Here is a 20,065-nt window from a genome sequence, read left to right as displayed (position 1 = left end):
TTACAAAAGATGTGAAAATGAGTCACCAATAGACACACACACACACACAGACACACACACAAATACAAATGAACCACAGGGAAGAGATCCAAAGATACTATGAGGAACAGCTGATTTTTGAAATAGAATATATGTGTGTTTATACATATCTAACATAGAAAGCCAACTCAGAATAAATAAATCAAGGCAAGCTGAATGTGAATAAACCATTTTTCCCTAAAGTCTCTGAAAGTTTACATGACCATCAAAACTTCCTGGCCAAGTTAAACTTTGTATTTGGAGTTGGAATGAAAATTTCCCATTGAATTTGATTTGTCAAAACACCTATGGATACTAAGTGAGTCAATAAGATTTTTACTTATTTACATAATCAGACCTTAATTAAGGTTATAGGCTCCTCAGTCTAAACAGTTATGAAGGTATAATGACAGGTACCCTGGATTCTAGGAGGTTTCTTTCTAATTCTTGAAAATGTTACAATGAAAATATAGCCAGACTGTAAATTGAGGAGCAATTAAGCATATGGCAAATTTGAGTCAGAAAAGAATGTTAAGGAAACATTTGGATGCACAACTATTAAAGAAGAAAGCAAATGCTTAAATATGATAGATATAACATCTGTAATAGAATGCATAGACAAACAATTGATTTTCTAGCTTTCATATCTCAGAAACCAAATGTGGTACATCAACATATCTAATATGAAACACTTTGATTATTCTCATTTATGAATGAAATAACTATCATCATTATATTTGCCTGGCTTCAGCTTCTGATTTCCTAAATAACTTGGATATACATACTGTAATTATAGTTTGTGTTTATAATATAAATTATTCATGTTGTGCAACTTTTTATAAAGTTAAATACAGTGTTAATTCCATGATTGACTTATGGTAAGAGTAATAATAATAATAATAACAACATTACAAATTCTTTTAAACAAAAACACTTTCTACCTTGGAAATGGTTCTGATACTCCCAGCCTAAGGGAAATGTAAGGTCATTTCCAGTGGAAAGGCTGAGAATTAATGGCAAAAGAGAAGTCTGAAGAGAAATCTTATATGTCTCCATTTCTTTTGAATTTGAGGCAAGCATGTAATTTGGGCGACATGTCCCTCTTAAATGTTTCTAGGGCTGTATAGGGAGCTCAGGGAGGGCTAGCACCTCTGGTATGAGGGCTTCCCAAGCCCTTTTCAAGGCTGCTCATTTACCTTTGGCATCTACCTCCTATCCAACTTTCACTTGTTTCTCCTAAAAGCTGTAGCATGCACAGTGGCCACTGTAAAATTGTAAAATTATCTTGGAAGATGGGCTAAAGTAGGCTAAAGGTGATTGACAGGCCTCAAGCATGTCAGTAAGTTAGGGAGATGTCTATCCTAAGCATGTGAAGATTCTACTCCCACCCCCACTCCCTTCCCAAGGAATGGGTGGATGAGAATGATTTGTTCCAATGGCCATGAAAGTAACTGAAACAGATGCTATAGAGGCTTAGAGCTTAGTCAGACATCACAGATGCCAAGGTCATCCACTGCATCCCAGGCCATCACTAGTCATCTTGAATTTTGTCTTGCCACTGGACTTCAATGATTCTGGAAGAAAGAGCGAGGCTGATGACTTTTTGCAACTCTGCCTCACCTAAATCCAATTCACGCACAAGTCAAAACATCGCCCTGTGAGGTCATCAGTCCTCTACAAAAACAAAGGATGAACAACAAGCATTTCTAAGTCATAGGAGGAACAAGTAAAGAGAAAGGTATGTCTTTTCCTTCCCATAACCATTTAATATGAGACACTTCCTTTTATGTGTCATTTACACAAGTGTGGGAATGTACAAACACATGCTCACATAAATGTGCAAATAAATGCTTACATACTAGAAAATAATCAGACTGATTTGCATGTTTGACATAAAGCAACATATTGCTCTGAGGGTTCAAAGAGCATTAGACACTTTAAAATGAGATTCTTGTTCACACTGATACAAAAAATAGAGGGTTTCTGATCTCCATTCTGCTTGATAACAGTGATATATTGTATATAGACAATGAAAGACAAGATTTGTTGAAAATTATTGGAATGAAAACACCTCTACAATCTTTCTTTTCCCATGTTCCTATGTCCTAAACCCAACTATTAATTTCTCCCATAAGAAAGGCATACAGAAAAGAGCAACCATGAAATAGCTTTACATTTTATTTTTTTCTGAAGGCAGTTACTGAACAGTCAGAATCCTGGAGATAATTAGTAGTTTTCTCATGACCAACATGTTAAGTATCTTTCTGGTAATATATGCTGCAGTGATCCTTCTCTCTTTATCCCCACTTAAGAGATTTACTCTGTTTTCTGCCAAATATGAGAATATTTTAACTGACTTTTGAGGAAGAAATCAGTGACCAACATCTGGGGAATTCCCAAGCCTTAGTCCTCTTCTTCCGGCTGGTCTCAAGGTATAAAAATAGTTGATCTTCAAAGGGTCACTGTAGGAATGTGCTTATCTCCCTTGGGCCAAGCCAGAAGCCAGAAGCTCATGGCTTCCTAAACAAATCAGTGTCTTGGATGAGGTCACCTCCTGTTCATATTTTCTTATCTTTGGAACAAGACCTTCTAAAATCCTAAGAGGCAGTCAGCAGAACTCTAGAACAACTACTTAGGATACAGAGTTGGGGGGGGTAGAGTTAGAGAGGAAGACAGAAACAGGGAGACAGAAACAGAATGATAGAGACATAGAGATAGAGACAGAGAGGGAGAGATGGAGAGAGACAGGCAGAGAGACAGACACATGGAAACAGAAACACAGAGACCAGCAAAGAGACAAAGACTGGGGGCAAAGGGAGGAGTAAGAGCCCAGCTATTTTTGCTCAGTGAAAGTAAAATATCAAATCGTTAATGAGCACTCCTATTACAAATATCCCAGCAAGCCTTGAATATTAGCCTTTCCACTGATTCTAATAATTCTGTGATTTATTTGTTTCTTTTTTTCTGAGTAGGAATAAAATTGCTTATTCTGTATCTAATCCATATATGTACACTGGAAAACTCCTTTAATTTTTCCCTTCCTGAGGGTTTGGACTCCCTAGACTAGGATCAGACATAAAATGCTTCTTAGACAGAAGCAAGGAGTAGGAGGTTGGAATTGTTGCTCTTGGGAGCAATCTAGTTCTCCTATAGAGGAGATAAGCAACCCTAGGGCAATGAATCCAGGCAGGTAAGGACAAGATTTGATTAAAGTCATCAGCCACCCTCACCACAGTCTGTCAGTTGCAGGACAATGCTAGAGGGTTTTTGTTTGTTTGCTTACTTGCTTGTCTTTTTTTTTCCCCACCTTACATCTTTAGGTCAGTCAGGATAATGGGTGCAGATCATAGTCCTACCTGATTTAATGACAGAAAAAGCATTGTGCCAGGCCTTTATGAGTTAACAATCTCCTAGGAAAACACAAATGAATACACCTGAGGGAATTTACAAGATGTGCAAAAACATATGCATAGCCATTTAGAGTTTAGTAGGTAAGCTGTTGAAACATACAAATGAAAGCATGCACAGATTTGATAGAAGGACTTGTCGTTTGTTTGCTATTAGTCCACATTTGCTTTGGGCATCCTGCTTCATGCAACTCAGTGATTTTACCCTCAGAAGAATTCCCGCTTGAATCATCCCTTCTGGGACTGAATACTGTGGTTTCTGGAAATTTAACTGATGCCAAAATGACAGAGCCAAACCTCTGGAAACTTTCTACTTTATCAGAATGATACCTAGTCTATTTTTACTTGAAAATGTGCTGAGACATTCACTAGAGATAGTTCAGCAAAAATCAAGGGAGTCTTGGTAGTATCAAATAGAGCAAAGAATTTCATACTCTTCCTTCTGGACATTCTTATAATATGCCTGCCATCCACTAATACAACTTCTTTATCTCAGGTATGGAAATTTGGAGGAGGTATGGAAACTTGGAGGAGCTTTGAAAGCCTGCATTTATATAGGAAACAATTGCTTTCATTATCCCTGCTATTCAGATGTCAATGTCTGTTTGTCCCTTCCTTTGAAAAGGAAGATATCAGAATGTGGTTTCAGGGAAATAGTCAATTGGAACAGGAAAAACTGGACTATCATCAGAATAAATAGTTTTTTTTTTCCTGCCTTCCTTAACATGCCTCCTGAAAATAACTGAACAAAGAATGCAAAACAAGAAAAATATAATGTACAAAAATGTCATTTGGAAGCATTTTTTAACAGAATTTTTTTTTTCCTTTGGCATTTGTTTCTCTTTCTTCTGGAATAACACTTATAATAAGCCCAATCTACCTACAAAAGGACTATTCACTTATATTGAAAAATATTCAATTTAAAATAGAATAAAAATAACAGTGTCTAGTAATTTTCTTAAAAACCACCTTTCAAACTTAACAACCATTCATGAATGGTGTGTAAAATGAACATGTTATAGATGACAAAATAAGTCCAGTTTTCTGAATTTATCTTCTGTGACAGAGCATTTTCATATTTTTAATGAGTAATAAATTATACTTTATTATTTTAAGAACTCTGCAATCACATTTGTTATATGTTCTTTTAAGGACTAGGTAGGTTAAATTAATTTAATTTTTCTTATTTTGAAGAGATCTATGACAAGGAGAACAGAACTGGTTATCAAAGTATCACAGGGTCAGATTAGCCAGTTCCTTTCTGAGCATGAATCCCCTCCAAAATAACTAAAACAAGTGGTTATGCAGTCTCCATTTGAATACCTCTGATGATGGAGAAATCATTACCTCGAAAGGAGCTCATTTTGCTTTTTTGGACAGCTATAATTGTCTGGTGGTTTTTGCCCATGCCTCTGCTCTTCAGCTCTCCAATCAGACAGGAGAGGCCACTGAGGGCATGGAGATTTTTTGTTGTTGTTGTTGAGTCATTTTTCAGTCATGTCCTACCTACTCTTTGTTACCCCACTTGCAGTTTTTTTTTTTGGTTTGTTTTTTCTGGCAAGGATACTGGAGTGGTTTGCCATTTTCTTGTCTAGCTTATTTTACAGATGAGGAACTGAGGCAAACAGGGTTAAGTGACTTGCCCAGAGTCTGAGGTCAGATTTGAACTCAGATCTTCCTGACTCCAGTCCCAATGCTCTATCCCCTGTATCACCTAGCTACCCCTTCACAGCATTACTGCCAACTATTACAAGCATATATTTTAATTTTTTTTCACTATGTATAAGCTTATCCTTGTATTCCATGATTTCTGGATCCAGATTTATCATTAATACACTATGTTAGATAAACCTTATAAGAATGCAGCTGAGAGAGGACCATTGGTATGATAAGTATATTCAAAACTATTTAAGGACTGGCTGAAGGAAATGGAGATAGCTCTCCTGGAAAACAAAACAAAAAGACAGGCAGAAAAAGGATTTGACTACAGTATTAGAGAACTAATGTACCTCAATATGGTCAAAACCTATCTAGCAACTATAGCTGTCCAAAAAAAAAAACTAAGATGAGTTCCTTTGAAGGAAATGACTTCTCCATCATTAAAGATATTAAAATAGAAACTTCATGATCGCTTCTTTTAGTTGTCTGAGAGATTTATGGTCAGAAAGGAATTGGATGATCTGACCCTTGGACTCTGTGATATTTTGATATCTAGTTCAGGGCAGCTAAGTGGCACAGTAGATAGAGCACCAGGCCTGGAGTCAGGAAGACCTGAATACAAATCTAGCCTCAGACACTTACTAGCCGTGACCCTGGACAAGTCACTTAACCCTGTTTGCTTCAGTTTCCTCATCTGTAAAATGAACTGGAGAAGAAAATGGCAAACCACTTCAGTATCTCTGTCAAGAAAACCCCAAATTGAATGACAAAGAGTTAGACATGACTGAAAAATGACTAAATAACAAAACACTGTGAAAGAAGTGAATTACCATGGCAATGTACCCATCTTATTCAGGAGCATAAATTCAGTGTTCTGTTGTGAAGATAAGACATTCCAAATTAGCCTAATTATATTTCAAGTTCATGGGACCACACATTTAGAACTAGATTACTAGATATCCTAAAAATTAACTCATCAAATGAGATAATATTTACAAAACACTTAGTACATTACCTGCCTTGAAGCAGGCACTATACAAATGGTTATTTTCTCCCCTTCAAACTCTCCAGAGAGATTTGGTAAATGAATTACCAAAGGTTACAGAGTGACAAATCTCTGACTCCATACCCCATACTCTTTTCATTATATCACCTTTTCTCTCCAGCCTTGTTTAAAAATAATTTGCTTTATAATAAATATTTAGTCACAGTTTCTAAGTTTTCCTTAGCTTTCTGATCAGTTTTGTGCATCCTCCAAAATTTTCCTCCTTTCAAGTACACTGGATATTTGAAAAGAACATTCGATGGAGATGTTCCCAGCTAATGTAGGAGCAATTTTAGTTTCAATATTTTTTTGTACTGCAAGCATAGCTTGGGAAATTATACAAAACAGACTGTTCTTTGTTTACTAGTCATGGACTTATTGCAAAAGGAAGAGGAAGAGAGGAAGCAATTAAGCAACTGTCAAGGGAGATTAATTTTTGCATGTTTTACAAGGTTAATTTGATTCAATGAAATGATTTTTTTCTTTCAGATTAACCCAACACATCTAGCAGAGGACAGCTAGTGTGAATTAAACTAGAGGACTCAAAACTATATCTTGTCAGGAATGATTGAAGAAAATAGTTATGTTTTCCCTAGAAAAAAAAATAGCACATGCCAGAAAGTCAAGAGACATGAGTTCAATTCTCAATGTGGCCACAGCATCATTTAATTTGAATGCCACTTTTTGGGAAGATGACAACAATTTATCACAGGGAATAAGGAAAGAAGGCTTGATTTTGAACACCTCCCACCCTTTCAAATCCTTATGTCAGCATGAACAAAAGACAGTGATAATAACCTGAATGAATTGGTTAACTCATTTGTAAATTTTCTTACTGATTTTACTGTTGTTTATATCAATTTTTTCAGCTACTGATATATATGATCAGAAATACATCATTTTTAATCTATGAATGAATTAGCTATTAAAGAATCATAGCAAGAGAAAAAGGAAATGAAAAATATAATTTAATATCTTCTACAGTTTTTAACTGCAAAACCTGTATTTGCTTGCTATAGTTTATTCTTTATTTTTTCTATTTTTTTCTTAATTTTTCATTTCTCTTTTCCCATTTTCTTTTTATGAGTGTATTTCATACTGTTTTCCCATTTTGCATTTCCTCTTTGTCCCTTTTATTATGTTTTAATTCATGATGGTGATTTTTTTTATTTTTTACTTTTATTTTTATTTTTTTATCTGTGTCCATGGAGGATGATCTCTAAAGTGTGAATTTTCCATGAAGCTATATAGTTAGGTTGCATACACTGGCTGAGGAGACAAAGTATGTTTAGCCACCAAGTACCACTATAGTGGAGTTTGTACAGACTTTTCAATAGCGATTTGGTCATCTCTTGGGAAATGGAGGGAGAGTTACATGGAAGGGTTGAGGAGAAAATGCAATGATGAAATCAAAGGTCCTTAAAGAATTGAAGTATTATGTTAATTATTAAAATAATTGTGTTAATTGATTGAATGATATGGGGAGAAACTGGTATCTAATGAACCCAACTGATTTGAATATCTACTGTGATTAAAGACATGAAAAGCTAAAGAAAATAATGGGGCATATGAGTTATGTTTCCAATTTCAGAATATAGATGTTACCTTTGAATATATTTCATTGTTCTTTAGAGATGACCCTTTGGATTGTGTTGCATAGACTGATGTTCTCTTCCCCACTTTGAGTGACTTTGAGCAGCAAATAGCAAGACAGCCCAATTTCTTTCTCAGATATTGCTGAGGCAGCAATTTACTTTATTATCTAGTCAGCCAACTAGCATTTATTAAGCACCTTCACCTTTTATGTGCCAGACATTGTGCTAAATCCTAAGGATACAAAGAAAGGGGGGAGATGTCCATACTTTCAAGGAGCTTACAATCTAACAAGAGAGACAGCATAAACAAAATTATGTACAAAGATGAGACATACTGGATAAATTGGGGGTTGTCTTAGCAGGAAGGCACTAAGATTAAGGAAGACAGGGAAAGTCTTCTCACAAAAGGTAGGGCTTTAGCTCAGATTTGAAGGAAGTCAAGGAAGGCAGAAGTCAGAAGATAGAAGGCAGAAGATAGGGTGTCTTGAGCTAGCAATAGCAAGGAAATTAATGTTACTGGATAATAGAGCACCTGAGGAGAATATCCTAACTCGAGGTCATATAAAGGGATATATGATTTAGAAAGGAAGAAAAAAACATATCAAATAATGTTCAGTAAATAAATTTTCTTTTTTTATTAAGAAAATATCATATGTTTATCAATATGATTTTTATGTTATGTCCTTCTTATCACTTCTTCAATTTGCACTCACACTGGTGGGTCCTGTGGGTTGCTACTCCTATTGCAGTAACATATCTTATTGATTAGTTTCCCATTAACAACTAGTCAGTAGACTTACTCTTCAGCAAAGACATTTTTTGAGATGTTGTGGTATGAAGAGTTGGCGCAAATATTTCCCCAAAAGCTTGGGGCATATACTCCCACAAATACAGATAGCATCTATGAGAAGAATGGGTTCAAGCTGAGTAAAATGGTAGCAATAAAAACATATGTCAAAAAATTACTCACAATTTCTGATTCCTAGAAATGCTTTCTTTCTTTACAAATCCTTTACTCAGCATCCTTTAGCATAGCATCTGTAAAGGGAAGACTGCTCAGCTGGTTTACCATGATCTGCTCCTTTCTTGAATCCATTACTGGCTCCCTTATTTCTGCTACGAGGAGTTAGACTCCTTATTGCTGCTTTTTTCTTTTTTCTTTTTTTTAATTAATTTATTTTGATTTATCAATAATCACTTCCATATGCTTTTGAGTTTAAAATTTTTCTCCCCCTTCCTCCCTATCACTCTCCCCAAGATGGCACACAATCTGATATAGGCTATACATGTACATTCATATTAAACATATTTTCACATTAGTGATGTTGTAAGTAGAAATTAAAACCAATAGGAGGAACCATCAGAAAGAGGAAACAAAACTCAACAGAAGAGAAAAAAAAATAACAATTCAGCTTCCATAGTTCTTTCTTTGGATGTGGATAGCATTTTCCATCACAAGGCTTCTGGAGATGTCTTAGATCCTTGTATTGCCAGGAAGGGTTAGGTTTATCAATATTAGTCATCACACAATGTGGTTGTTATTGTGTACAACGTTCTCTTGGTTCTGCTCACTTCACTCAGCATCAGACCATACAAGTCTTTCCAGGTTTTTCTGAAGTCAGCCTGTTCATCATTTCTTATAGCACAATAGTATTCCATCACATTCATATACCACAACTTGCTCAGCCATTCCCCAATTGATGGGCATCCTCTCAATTTCCAATTCTTTGCCACCACAAAAAGAGCTGCTATGAATATTTTTGTACATGTAAGTCCTTTTCCCATTTGTGTGATCTCTTTGGGATATAACCCTAGAAGTGTTATTGCTGGGACAAAGGGTATGCACATTTTTATAGCCCTTTGGGCATGGTTCCAAATTGCTCTCCAAAATGGTTGGATCATTTCACAATTCCACCAACAATGCATTAGTGTTCCAATTTTCCCACATCTTCTCCAACATTTATCATTTTCCTGTTTTGTCATGTTGGCCATTCTGATAGGTGTGATGTGGTACCTCAGAGTTGTTTTGATTTGCATTTCTCTAATCAATAGTGATTTAGAGCATTTTTTCATATGACTATAGAACTGTCCGTTCATATCCTTTGACCACATATCAATTGGGGAATGACTTGTATTCTTATAAATTTGACTTAATTCTCTATATATTTTAGAAATGAGGCCCTTAACAGAGAGACTGGTTGTAAAAATTCTTTCCCACTTTTCTCCTTTCCTTCTAATCTTAGTTTCATTGGCTTTGTTTGTGCAAAAACTTTTCAATTTAATGTAATCAAAATTATCTATTCTGCTTTTTGTAATGTTCTCTATCTCCTGTTTGGTCATGAACTCTTCTGTTCTCCATAGATCTGACAGGTAAACTATTCCTTGCTCTCTCAGTTTGCTTATAGTATCAGCCTTTATATCTAAATCATGTGCCCATTTTGACTTTATTTTGGTATATGGTATGAGATTTTGGTCTATGCCTAGTTTCTGCCATACTCTTTTCCAGTTTTCCCAGCAGTTTTTTTCAAAGACTGGGTTCTTATCCCAGAAGCTGGGGTCTTTGGGTTTATCAAATAGTGTGTTACTATAGTCATTGACTACTGTGTCTTGCATACTTAACATATTCCACTGATCCACCACTCTATTTCTTAGCCAGTACCAAGCAGTTTTGATGATTGCTGCTTTATAATACAATTTAAGATGTGGAATGGCTAGGCCATCTTCCCCTGCATTTCTTTTCATTAGTTCTCTTGATATCCTAGACCTTTTGTTCTTCCAAATGAATCTTGTGATTATTTTTTTCTAGCTCTATAAAATAATCTTTTGGTAGTTTGATTGGTATGGCACTGAATAAGTAAATTAGCTTAAGTAGAATTGTCATTTTTATTATATTAACTCAGCCTACCCATGAACAACTGATGTTTTTCCAATTGTTTAGATCTGATTTTATTTGCGTGAAAAGTGTTTTGTAATTGTGTTCATAGAGTTCCTGGGTTTGTTTCGGGAGGTAGACTCCTAAATATTTTATAATGTATACAGTCAGTTTAAATGGAATTTCTCTTTCTATCTCTTCCTGTTGGGCTTTGTTGGTAATATATAGAAATGCTGATGATTTATGTGGGTTTATTTTATAGCCTGCAACTTTGCTAAAGTTGTTTATTATTTCAAGTAGTTTTTTACTTGATTCTCTGGGATTCTTTAAGTATGATATCATGTCATCTGCAAAGAGTGATAGCTTTGTTTCTTCTTTGCCTATTCTAATGCCTTCAATGTCTTTTCTTCTCTTATTGCTAAAGCTAATGTTTACAGTACAATGATGAATAACAGTGGTGATAATGGACATCATTGTTTCACCCCTGATCTTATTGGGAATGCTTCTAGCTTGTCCCCATTACATATTATGCTTGCTGAAGGTTTTAGATAGATGCTATTTATTATTTTAAGGAAGACTCCATTTATACCTATGTTCTCTAGTGTTTTTAGTAGGAATGGGTGTTGTGTTTTGTCAAAAGCTTTTTCTGCATCTATTGAGATGATCTTGTGGTTTCTGTTAGTTTTGGCATTGATATGATGGATTATGCTGATAGTTTTCTTTATATTGAACCAGCCCTGCATTCCTGATATAAATCCTACCTGGTTATAGTATATTATTCATGTGATAAGTTGCTGTAATCTATTTGCTAATACTTTGTTTAAAATTTTTGCATCTATATTCATTAGAGAAATTGGTCTCTAATTTTCCTTCTCTGTTTTGACTCTTCCTGGTTTAGGTATCAGCACCATATTTGTATCATAAAAAGAATTTGGTAAGATTCGTTCTTTGCCTATTTTGCCAAATAGTTTATATAGTATTGGAATTAATTGTGCTTTAAATGTTTGATAGAATTCACATGTAAATCCATCTGGCCCTGGAGATTTTTTCCTAGGGAGTTCATCAATGACTTGTTCAATTTCTTTTTCTGAGATGGGATTATTTAAGTATTTTACTTCCTCTTCTGTTAATCTGGGCAATTTATATTTTTGTAAATATATATCCATTTCACTAAGATTGTCAAATTTGTTGGCATATAGTTGGGCAAAATAATTCCTAATTTCTGTTTTAATTTCCTCTTCCTTGATGGTACTTTCACCCTTTTCATTCTTGATACTAGTAATTTGCTTTTCTTCTTTCTTTTTTTAATTAGAGTAACCAAAGGTTTATCTATTTTATTGGGTTTTTTATATAACCAGCTCTTAGTTTTATTTATTAGCTCAATAGTCTCCTTAATTTTGATTTTATTAATTTTTTCTTTGGTTTTCAATATTTCTAATTTGGTGTTTAATTGAGGATTTTTAATTTGTTCTTTTTCTAGTTGTTTTAGTTGTATGCCCAATTCATTGATCTCCTCTTTTTCTATTTTATTTATGTAAGCATTAAGAGATATAAAACTTCCCCTAAGAACTGCTTTTGCTGCATCCCATAAGTTTTGATATGTTGTCTCATTATTGTCATTCTCTTGAATGAAATTATTGATTCTAAGATTTGTTGTTTGACCCAATCATTTTTTTAGGATTAGATTATTTAGTTTCCAATTATTTTTTAGTCTATCTTTCCATGGCCCTTTATTACGCATAATTTTTATTGCATCATGATCTGAAAGGATGCATTTACTATTTCTGCCTTTTGGATTGTGAGGTTTTTATGCCCTAGTACATGGTCAATTTTTGTGTATGTGCTATGTACCACTGAGAAAAAAGTATATTCCTTTCTATGCCCATTCAGTTGTTTCCACAGGTCTGTTACACCTAACTTTTCTAAATGTTTTATTCACCTCCTTAACTTTTTTCTTGTTTATTTTGTGGTTAGATTTATCTACTTCAGAGAGGGGGAAGTTGAGGTCCCCCACTAGTATAATTTTGCTGGCTATTTCTTCCTGCAACTCCCTGAACTTCTCCTCTAAGAATTTGGATGCTGTACCATTTGGTGCATATATATTTAGCAATGATATTACTTCATTGTCTATGGTGCCTTTTAGCAGGATGTAGTTTCCTTCCTTATCTCTTTTGATAAGATCTATTTTTGCTTTTGCTTTGTCTGAGATCAGGATTGCTATCCCTGCTTTTTTTACTTCAGCTGAAGCATAATATATTTTGCTGCAGCCTTCTAACTTTACCTTGCATGTGTCACTCTTCTTCAGATGTGTTTCCTGTAAACAACATATTGTAGGATTATGGTTTTTAATCCAATCTGCTATATACTTCTGCTTTATGGGAGAGTTCATCCCATTCACATTTACAGTTATGATTACTACCTGTGTCTCTTTCTCCATCTTTTTTTTGCCCCCTGTTTTTGCTTTTCTTTCTCCTTTCTCCTCCCCCCCCCCCTAATGTTTTGCTTTTGACCAGTGCGTCTTTGGGTCCCACATCCCTTCTATTATCCCTTTCCCTTTTCTTCCTGGTTACCCTTACTGCTTCTTCCCTCTCTTCTATCCCCCCTCCCTTTTCTTTGCCCTTTCCCCTCCTACTACCTATAGTGCAAGTTAGATTTCTATACCTAACTGATTATGTTATTTCCTTCTTGAGCCAAATCTGGTGAGAGTAAGGTTCAAACAATGCTCATCCCCCTCTCTTCTTTACCTCTGCTGTAATAGGTTTTTGTGTCTTTTTCTGTAATGTAATTTACCCTTGTCTGTCTCCTCCTTTCTCAGTACATTTCCTTAGCTCAGACTAATCCACTTACTTGGATCCATTTAGCCCACTTGATTAAATTTTTTTTTATCATTACATCAAAGTCAACTTATATCCACCCCCTTTATGTATACTCCTTTAACACGGTATAGTAACAATACAGTTCTCAAGGGTTGCAAGTGTAATCTTCCCTTGTAGCGATGTAAACATTTTGCCCTTATTAACAACATATTATATATTTCTGTCCCATTTACCTTTTTATGTCTCTCTTGAATCTTGTACTTGAAGATAAAATTTTTTGTTGAGCTCTGGTCTTTTTATCAGGAACGTTTGGAAGTCCCCTATTTTGTTGAATATCCATCTCCTTCCCTGAAAAATCATGCTCATTCTTGCTGGGTAGTTAATCCTTGGCTGCATTACAAGCTCCTTTGCCTTATGGAATATCATGTTCCATGCCCTATGGTCTTTTAATGTAGATGCTGCAAGGTCCTGTGTAATCCTGACTGTGGTTCCATGATATTTAAATTGTTACTTTCTGGTTGCTTGCAGTAATTTCTCTTTAATCTGGTAATTTTGGAATTTAGCTATTATATTCCTTGGTGTTTTCAATTTGGGATCTCTTTCAGTCAGGGAGCGGTAGATACTTTCTATAGTTATTTTACCTTCAGCTTCTAGGACTTCAGGGCAGTTTTCCTTTATGATTTCCTGAAGGATATTGTCCTGGCTTTTTTTTGCATCGTGACTTTCAGGTAGGCCTATAATTTTTAAATTGTCTCTCCTGGATCAATTTTCCAGATGAGCTGTTTTACTCATGAGGTATTTTACATTTTCATCTATTTTTTCATTTTTTTGCTTCTGTTTGACTGATTCTTGCTCTCTCATAGAGTCATTAGTTTCTATTTGTTCAATTCCAGTTTTTAACACATTGTTTTTTTCTGTTAGATTTTGTACTTTCTTCTCCAGTTGGTCAATTGTATTTTTAAGGGATTTATTTTCTTCATTGAACTTTTTTTCCAATTGGCCAATTGTGTGTTTTAGGGACTTGTTTTCTTCAGTGTACTTTTTTTCCAATTGGCCAATTGTACTTTTAAAGGACTGCTCTACCTCTCTCATTTGACTTTTAAAATCCTTCTTGAATTCTTCTAAAAAGGCTTTTTGGGCTTCAGACCAGTTCATATTCCTTTTTGATGTTGCAGATGTGGGTTTGATGACAGTGTTGTCCTCTTCAGAATTTCTGTCTTGATCTTCACTCTTCTCATAATATGAATCTATCGTACATTTCTTTTTACTCATGGTGTTTCTTTATTCCCTGGCCTTTAAAGAGATTAAGTTCTCCTGCTGGGGAGCAAAGGGCACTGACCCAAGCTTCTTGTGTTAGGAGCCTAGGTCTTGGTCACTGGCTTTGTGTGCTGGGCCCTCTTATGTTGGCAATTGGAGGCTGTAGGGTTCTGGCAGCTTATCTGGTGATAGGTTGGAATCAGCAAGGCTGGGACTTTCAGGTAAATCTAGGTTGCCTACTTTTCCTTTCCTTTAGCTTTGTTTAGCTCCTTTTAGATAAGTGCTGCCAGGTGTTTATCTGCCTGGGGCCCCTTGCAGTGCTGCCTCCCTTATTTCTGTTGAGGCACTGGGAGACTTCTTTGCTGTAGAATGCCATGGCACCTGGTGGTTTTCTGATCTAGTTTCCACTAGTTACCCCACCCTCACTGAGGCACTAGGAGGTACAGCTGTTGTTGTTTGCCTGCTGGACCACCTGGGCTTCAGGATCTCCTCCTGGTTGGCAGTTGGAGGCTATAGGGTTCTGACAGCTTACCTGGTGTTGGGCTGGAATCAACAAGGCTGGAACTTTTTGGCACCTCTAGGTTACTTTCTTCAGCTCCGTTCAGACATATTCTGCTGGGTGCTTATCCACCTGAGGCCCTTTGTAGTGCTGCTTCCCTTATTTTTGCTGAGGCACTGGGAGACCCGTTTGCTGGGCTACTGCACTGCAGCTCCCCATCTTTCTTCTGGTTCAGCTGTTCCAGGGTTTTTTCTGGGGTGATATTTTCTGGGTTTTCAGAGGTTGATAGGGGAGAGTGAGAGTGACTACCTTTTTACTCCACCATCTTGGCTCCCAGAAGCAGAAGTCCCACTGCCACTTTTTTCCTTGCATGATTATCTGTGTTGGTCTTTGGGTATATGTTTTTGCTCCCATTTGGATGTTTCATCTTTTACTGGTCCATTATCTTTGATGACATGAATGGTAGGAGTAGAAAGGAAAGAAAAATAAATTCCTCTACAACCTCCTCCCATAGTAATTTCCTCTTGGGGACCTGGTTTTTCCTCCATTTCTGTCTCAAAGTCTTGAACTAGAACTGTTGTATTTCCTGCTAGTGTGTCTATTTCTGTGTATAAAACACACATATGTGTGTATATACATACATGTACATATACATATACATATTTATATATTTCCTTTGTATTATCATTTGCCTTTATCCAATGACCAATTATTCTTTCAAACTGGTTAAAGACTTAGTCACATATTCTAAAGGGCTGGAGAAAAATTCCTACTTTACATGTTATGATTACCTTCTTGGACCTCCAAGACCACATCAAAAAGAGTGGGGTTGGAAAATCCACTCCTTCATTAATCACTGGTGTTCTGTTCATGTAAGATGCTTTAGAGAAGGAAAAAGTACATGCTTAGTGCTTGATTTCAAAGATAAGCAAGTAGAATATTAAATTAAATTTAAACAAATGTCAATCTCAAAAAGCGGGTATTTTCCAATAAGAAAATTTTTAAAATCATAACTTTCTCCTTTCTTTGTATCACCAGGATTTAGCACAGTGTCTGGCATATATAAAGTACTTAATAAATGCAAGTTGACTGACTGGATAATAAAGGAAACTGCTCCTTTCCACTCCCACCATTCATGTCATCAAAGATAATGGACCAGTAAAAGATGAAACATCCAAATGGGAGCAAAAACATATACCCAAAGACCAACACAGATAATCATGCAAGGAAAAAAAGTGGCAGTGGGACTTCCGCTTCTGGGAGCCAAGATGGCGGAGTAAAAAGGTAGTCACTCTCACTCTCCCCTATCAACCTCTGAAAACCCAGAATATATCACCCCAGAAAAAACCCTGGAACAGCTGAACCAGAAGAAAGATGGGGAGCTGCAGTGCAGTAGCCCAGCAAACGGGTCTCCCAGTGCCTCAGCAAAAATAAGGGAAGCAGCACTACAAAGGGCCTCAGGTGGATAAGCACCCAGCAGAATACGTCTGAAAGGAGCTGAAGAAAGTAACCTAGAGGTGCCAAAAAGTTCCAGCCTTGTTGATTCCAGCCCAACACTAGGTAAGCTGTCAGAACCCTACAGCCTCCAACTACCAACCAGGAGGAGATCCTGAAATTCAGGTGGTCGAGCAGGCAAACACCAATTGGACAAACACAATTTTTCATCCCCTATTGAAGACTCCCTATCTTCGATCTCTTTCAGCTTTAGACCTCCCCAATATCCTATTCCAAACCCCCCATTCCTTCTACTGTGTTCTGTTTTTAAAATGCTTGGCTTGTCTTAACAAACTTGCTTTCATTTTAATCTTTTTTTGTTTCTCACTCCTTCCATTTTCTGACACTCATTGACGCTTGGCTCCTTTTCATTCTTGGCCACCTTTTCTGATACTATTTGTATTTTCAATCATACAATGAAGTAAAGGCTATGGCACTGGAGAATGAAAGGAGTCTTCTTTCTCTCTATTTCCACTTCTAAACTTTCCCTCTATTACAGTTACTTGGTAACCTGTCCTCATCATCCAAAACATATTGTGGTGACTATTATCTGCCAACTCCTAGGTGACTGTCTTTCCTTAATGAATTCAGTATTTGACTTAAAGTCTTTCTCTTCACCCCAAATTCTGTTTTCATATGAGGAACTTCAACAAAAATGTCAACTCCTTTAAACACCTTAATTTATGATTTCCTCAGTCTGTTTAGTTCCCATAAGCAGAAGATCATAATCAGTAGGTCTCCACTTTAGCTACACTCAGAAATGAACAAACCTTTGATCTTGCCATCACACATGTGTTCCAGTTTCATGTTCACGAACTCTAAAATTCTTTTATAAGATGACAATCTTTTATAAGTTCCTCTTTCTTTCTTCCTTATCATCCCTAACACTGTTCTTCATCCTCACTATGACCACCAATACATTCACCCCTTAGTTCTTTCCCAGGACATCACCCCATGCACTCACTATGTTCTCCTTCCTCCCCTACTCTAACTCCTTGATGAAGCAATTAAAACTCTCCAATGTACTGTTGCCCCCTTACCTATTACTGACCATCCCTTGCCAAGTACCCACCTTGGATTGTCCCACTAAACATTGTTTTTACTTCTATTTATGTGTTGCTAAATGGAACTGGATAAAGTATCAAAACTATGTTTACTAGGTCCACTACAAATTTATATTAAGCAATCTCAGTTGGGTCCTCACTGCAGCAAGACAATCCTTTTACATCTCTCTAACTGACTCTATTCACCACTATGACTATTCCATACTTTTTCATCACTCTTCAAGGCTTGTATAGTACTCTATCCTCTATACTCTCTCATCTAAAGACTTTGCTTCATGTTTCACCAAAAAAAAAAAAAATGAAGCAGCTCTCTGAGAGGTCCCTCTTTTCCCCTCATCCTCATTTCACATCTCTCAGAGATCTTCTCCCACTTTCTACTCATTCATCCCCATTTCATATAAAGAGGTGGTCCTTCTCCCTCCTAATGCAAACCCCTGAATATACATCCTTGCTCCTATTCCACTCTGTGTTCTCCGACAGATTCCCTCTTTTGTCATACCTTTCCTCTTACTAATATTTAATCTCTCTTAACTAGTGGATCCTCCTTTGCTGCCTACTGCCTACCAATATACCCAAATCCTTCCCATACTTAAACACTTTCTCTTTTCCACCATCACTGCTATTTATCTTACTATATCTCTCCTCCCATTTTGGCTGATCTCCTTGAAAAAACTCTATACAATCACGGCCCCCATTTCTTCTTTTCTCCCTGTCTCCTAAACCTTTTGCAGTCTGACTTCTGACTTCATTATTCAACTGAAACTGTACTTTCTAAAGTACCAATGATCTCTTGATTGCCAAATCTAATTGTCATTTTGCAATCCTTATCCTTCCTAAACTCTGGAGAACATTTACCACCCCCTTTCCATGGATGCTCTCTCTTCTATGTTTTTTTTTGGGGGGGGGTAATATCATTCTTTTCCTAACTCTCTTCCTATTTGTCTAAACACACTAAAATCTCTTTAATGCTCATTAATCATGAACTCTGTCCTGAGAACTCTTCTCTTCTGCTTATACACAATCTCCCTTGTTGATTTCATCCTTCTGAAAGGTTCAATTATCATTTCTATAGAGGTGATTCTCAGATCTATTTATCTAGTCCTAACCTCTTTCATGGCCTCCAGTCTCACATCTCCAAGTGCCTATTAGATGTCTCAAATTACATGTGCCATAAACATAGTAATCTCAACCTGTCCAAAATAGAATTTATCATCTCTACCCCACTCCAGTACTCTCTATTTCCTTATTTTCTTATTAAAATTGATGGTACCACCATCCCATCTGTAGCCTAAGATTGTAAACTTGGTGCCATCCTTGATTTATAACTCACACTCACCCCATACCCAAATATCCAATCTGTTACTAAGTGTGGCTGTATCTACTTTCATAACGTCTCTTGTATATGTCTCTACTAATTTGGTTACCATATGGTGCAGACTCAGGCCCTTATCATCCCACCTAGACTATTACAATAGTCAGCCTTATTTTGGTTAAGTTATTTTCCTCAGATCTATCCCGAGTTCAGTCCATCCTCCACTCAGCTACCAAAGTAATCTTTCTTAAGGGACAGGTCTGATCATGTCACCCCCAACTACAAACACACACACATGCACACACACACACACACACACACACACATACAAACACACACACACCTCCAGTGCCTCCTGATTACCTCAAGGATAAAATTCTGTTGGACTTTTAAAGCCTGTCATAAACTGGACATTCTTAGCTTTCTAGTCTATGGGAAATAGGGGATTAGGTTCACATTACCACTCAAAACTGTAATCTTTCACTAGAAAATTACTGAAAATATACTTTTCTGCATCCAATTACTTATAACAAAACATTAATTCTGATGATACACACTTTTTCCTAACACAGTAACCATTAAATAACTCATAAAATGCAGTACACAAAACAAAATTGGTAACATGCAAAACATTTTTCTTGCTATTAATTCTCCAGAATTCTATGACCTTTTGTGCTAACATCTCAATATAAAAGCATAACACATGAAATTGATAGTATCACAAATATGGTGCAGCAAATAAAATTCTTAAAACTAAAACTTTTTTTTCACTTGTCTTTTACCTTCCACTGTGTCAAATGGTGGTATGAGGACATTGTACTCTATACTATGCTGCTATAAACCTCTCTACCTTGGCTGCTCTCTGAAAACTAAGGGACAGGTTGCTGCTTTCAGAAAATACTGATACTGGCAATGTCTAGACATCACCTCCAACATTGTCTTTTATGGTCTGGTGGATGGCATTAGAGATCCTAAAGGCTACACTGGCTTAAAATAACCCATCAGTGACATCTGCTTTGTGTGTGGT

Source organism: Vombatus ursinus, unplaced genomic scaffold (genome assembly GCF_900497805.2).
Source record: "Vombatus ursinus unplaced genomic scaffold, bare-nosed wombat genome assembly UNPS02014792.1, whole genome shotgun sequence".
Classification (NCBI taxonomy): Eukaryota; Metazoa; Chordata; class Mammalia; order Diprotodontia; family Vombatidae; genus Vombatus; species Vombatus ursinus.
Note: the sequence above shows the minus strand (reverse complement) of the source record.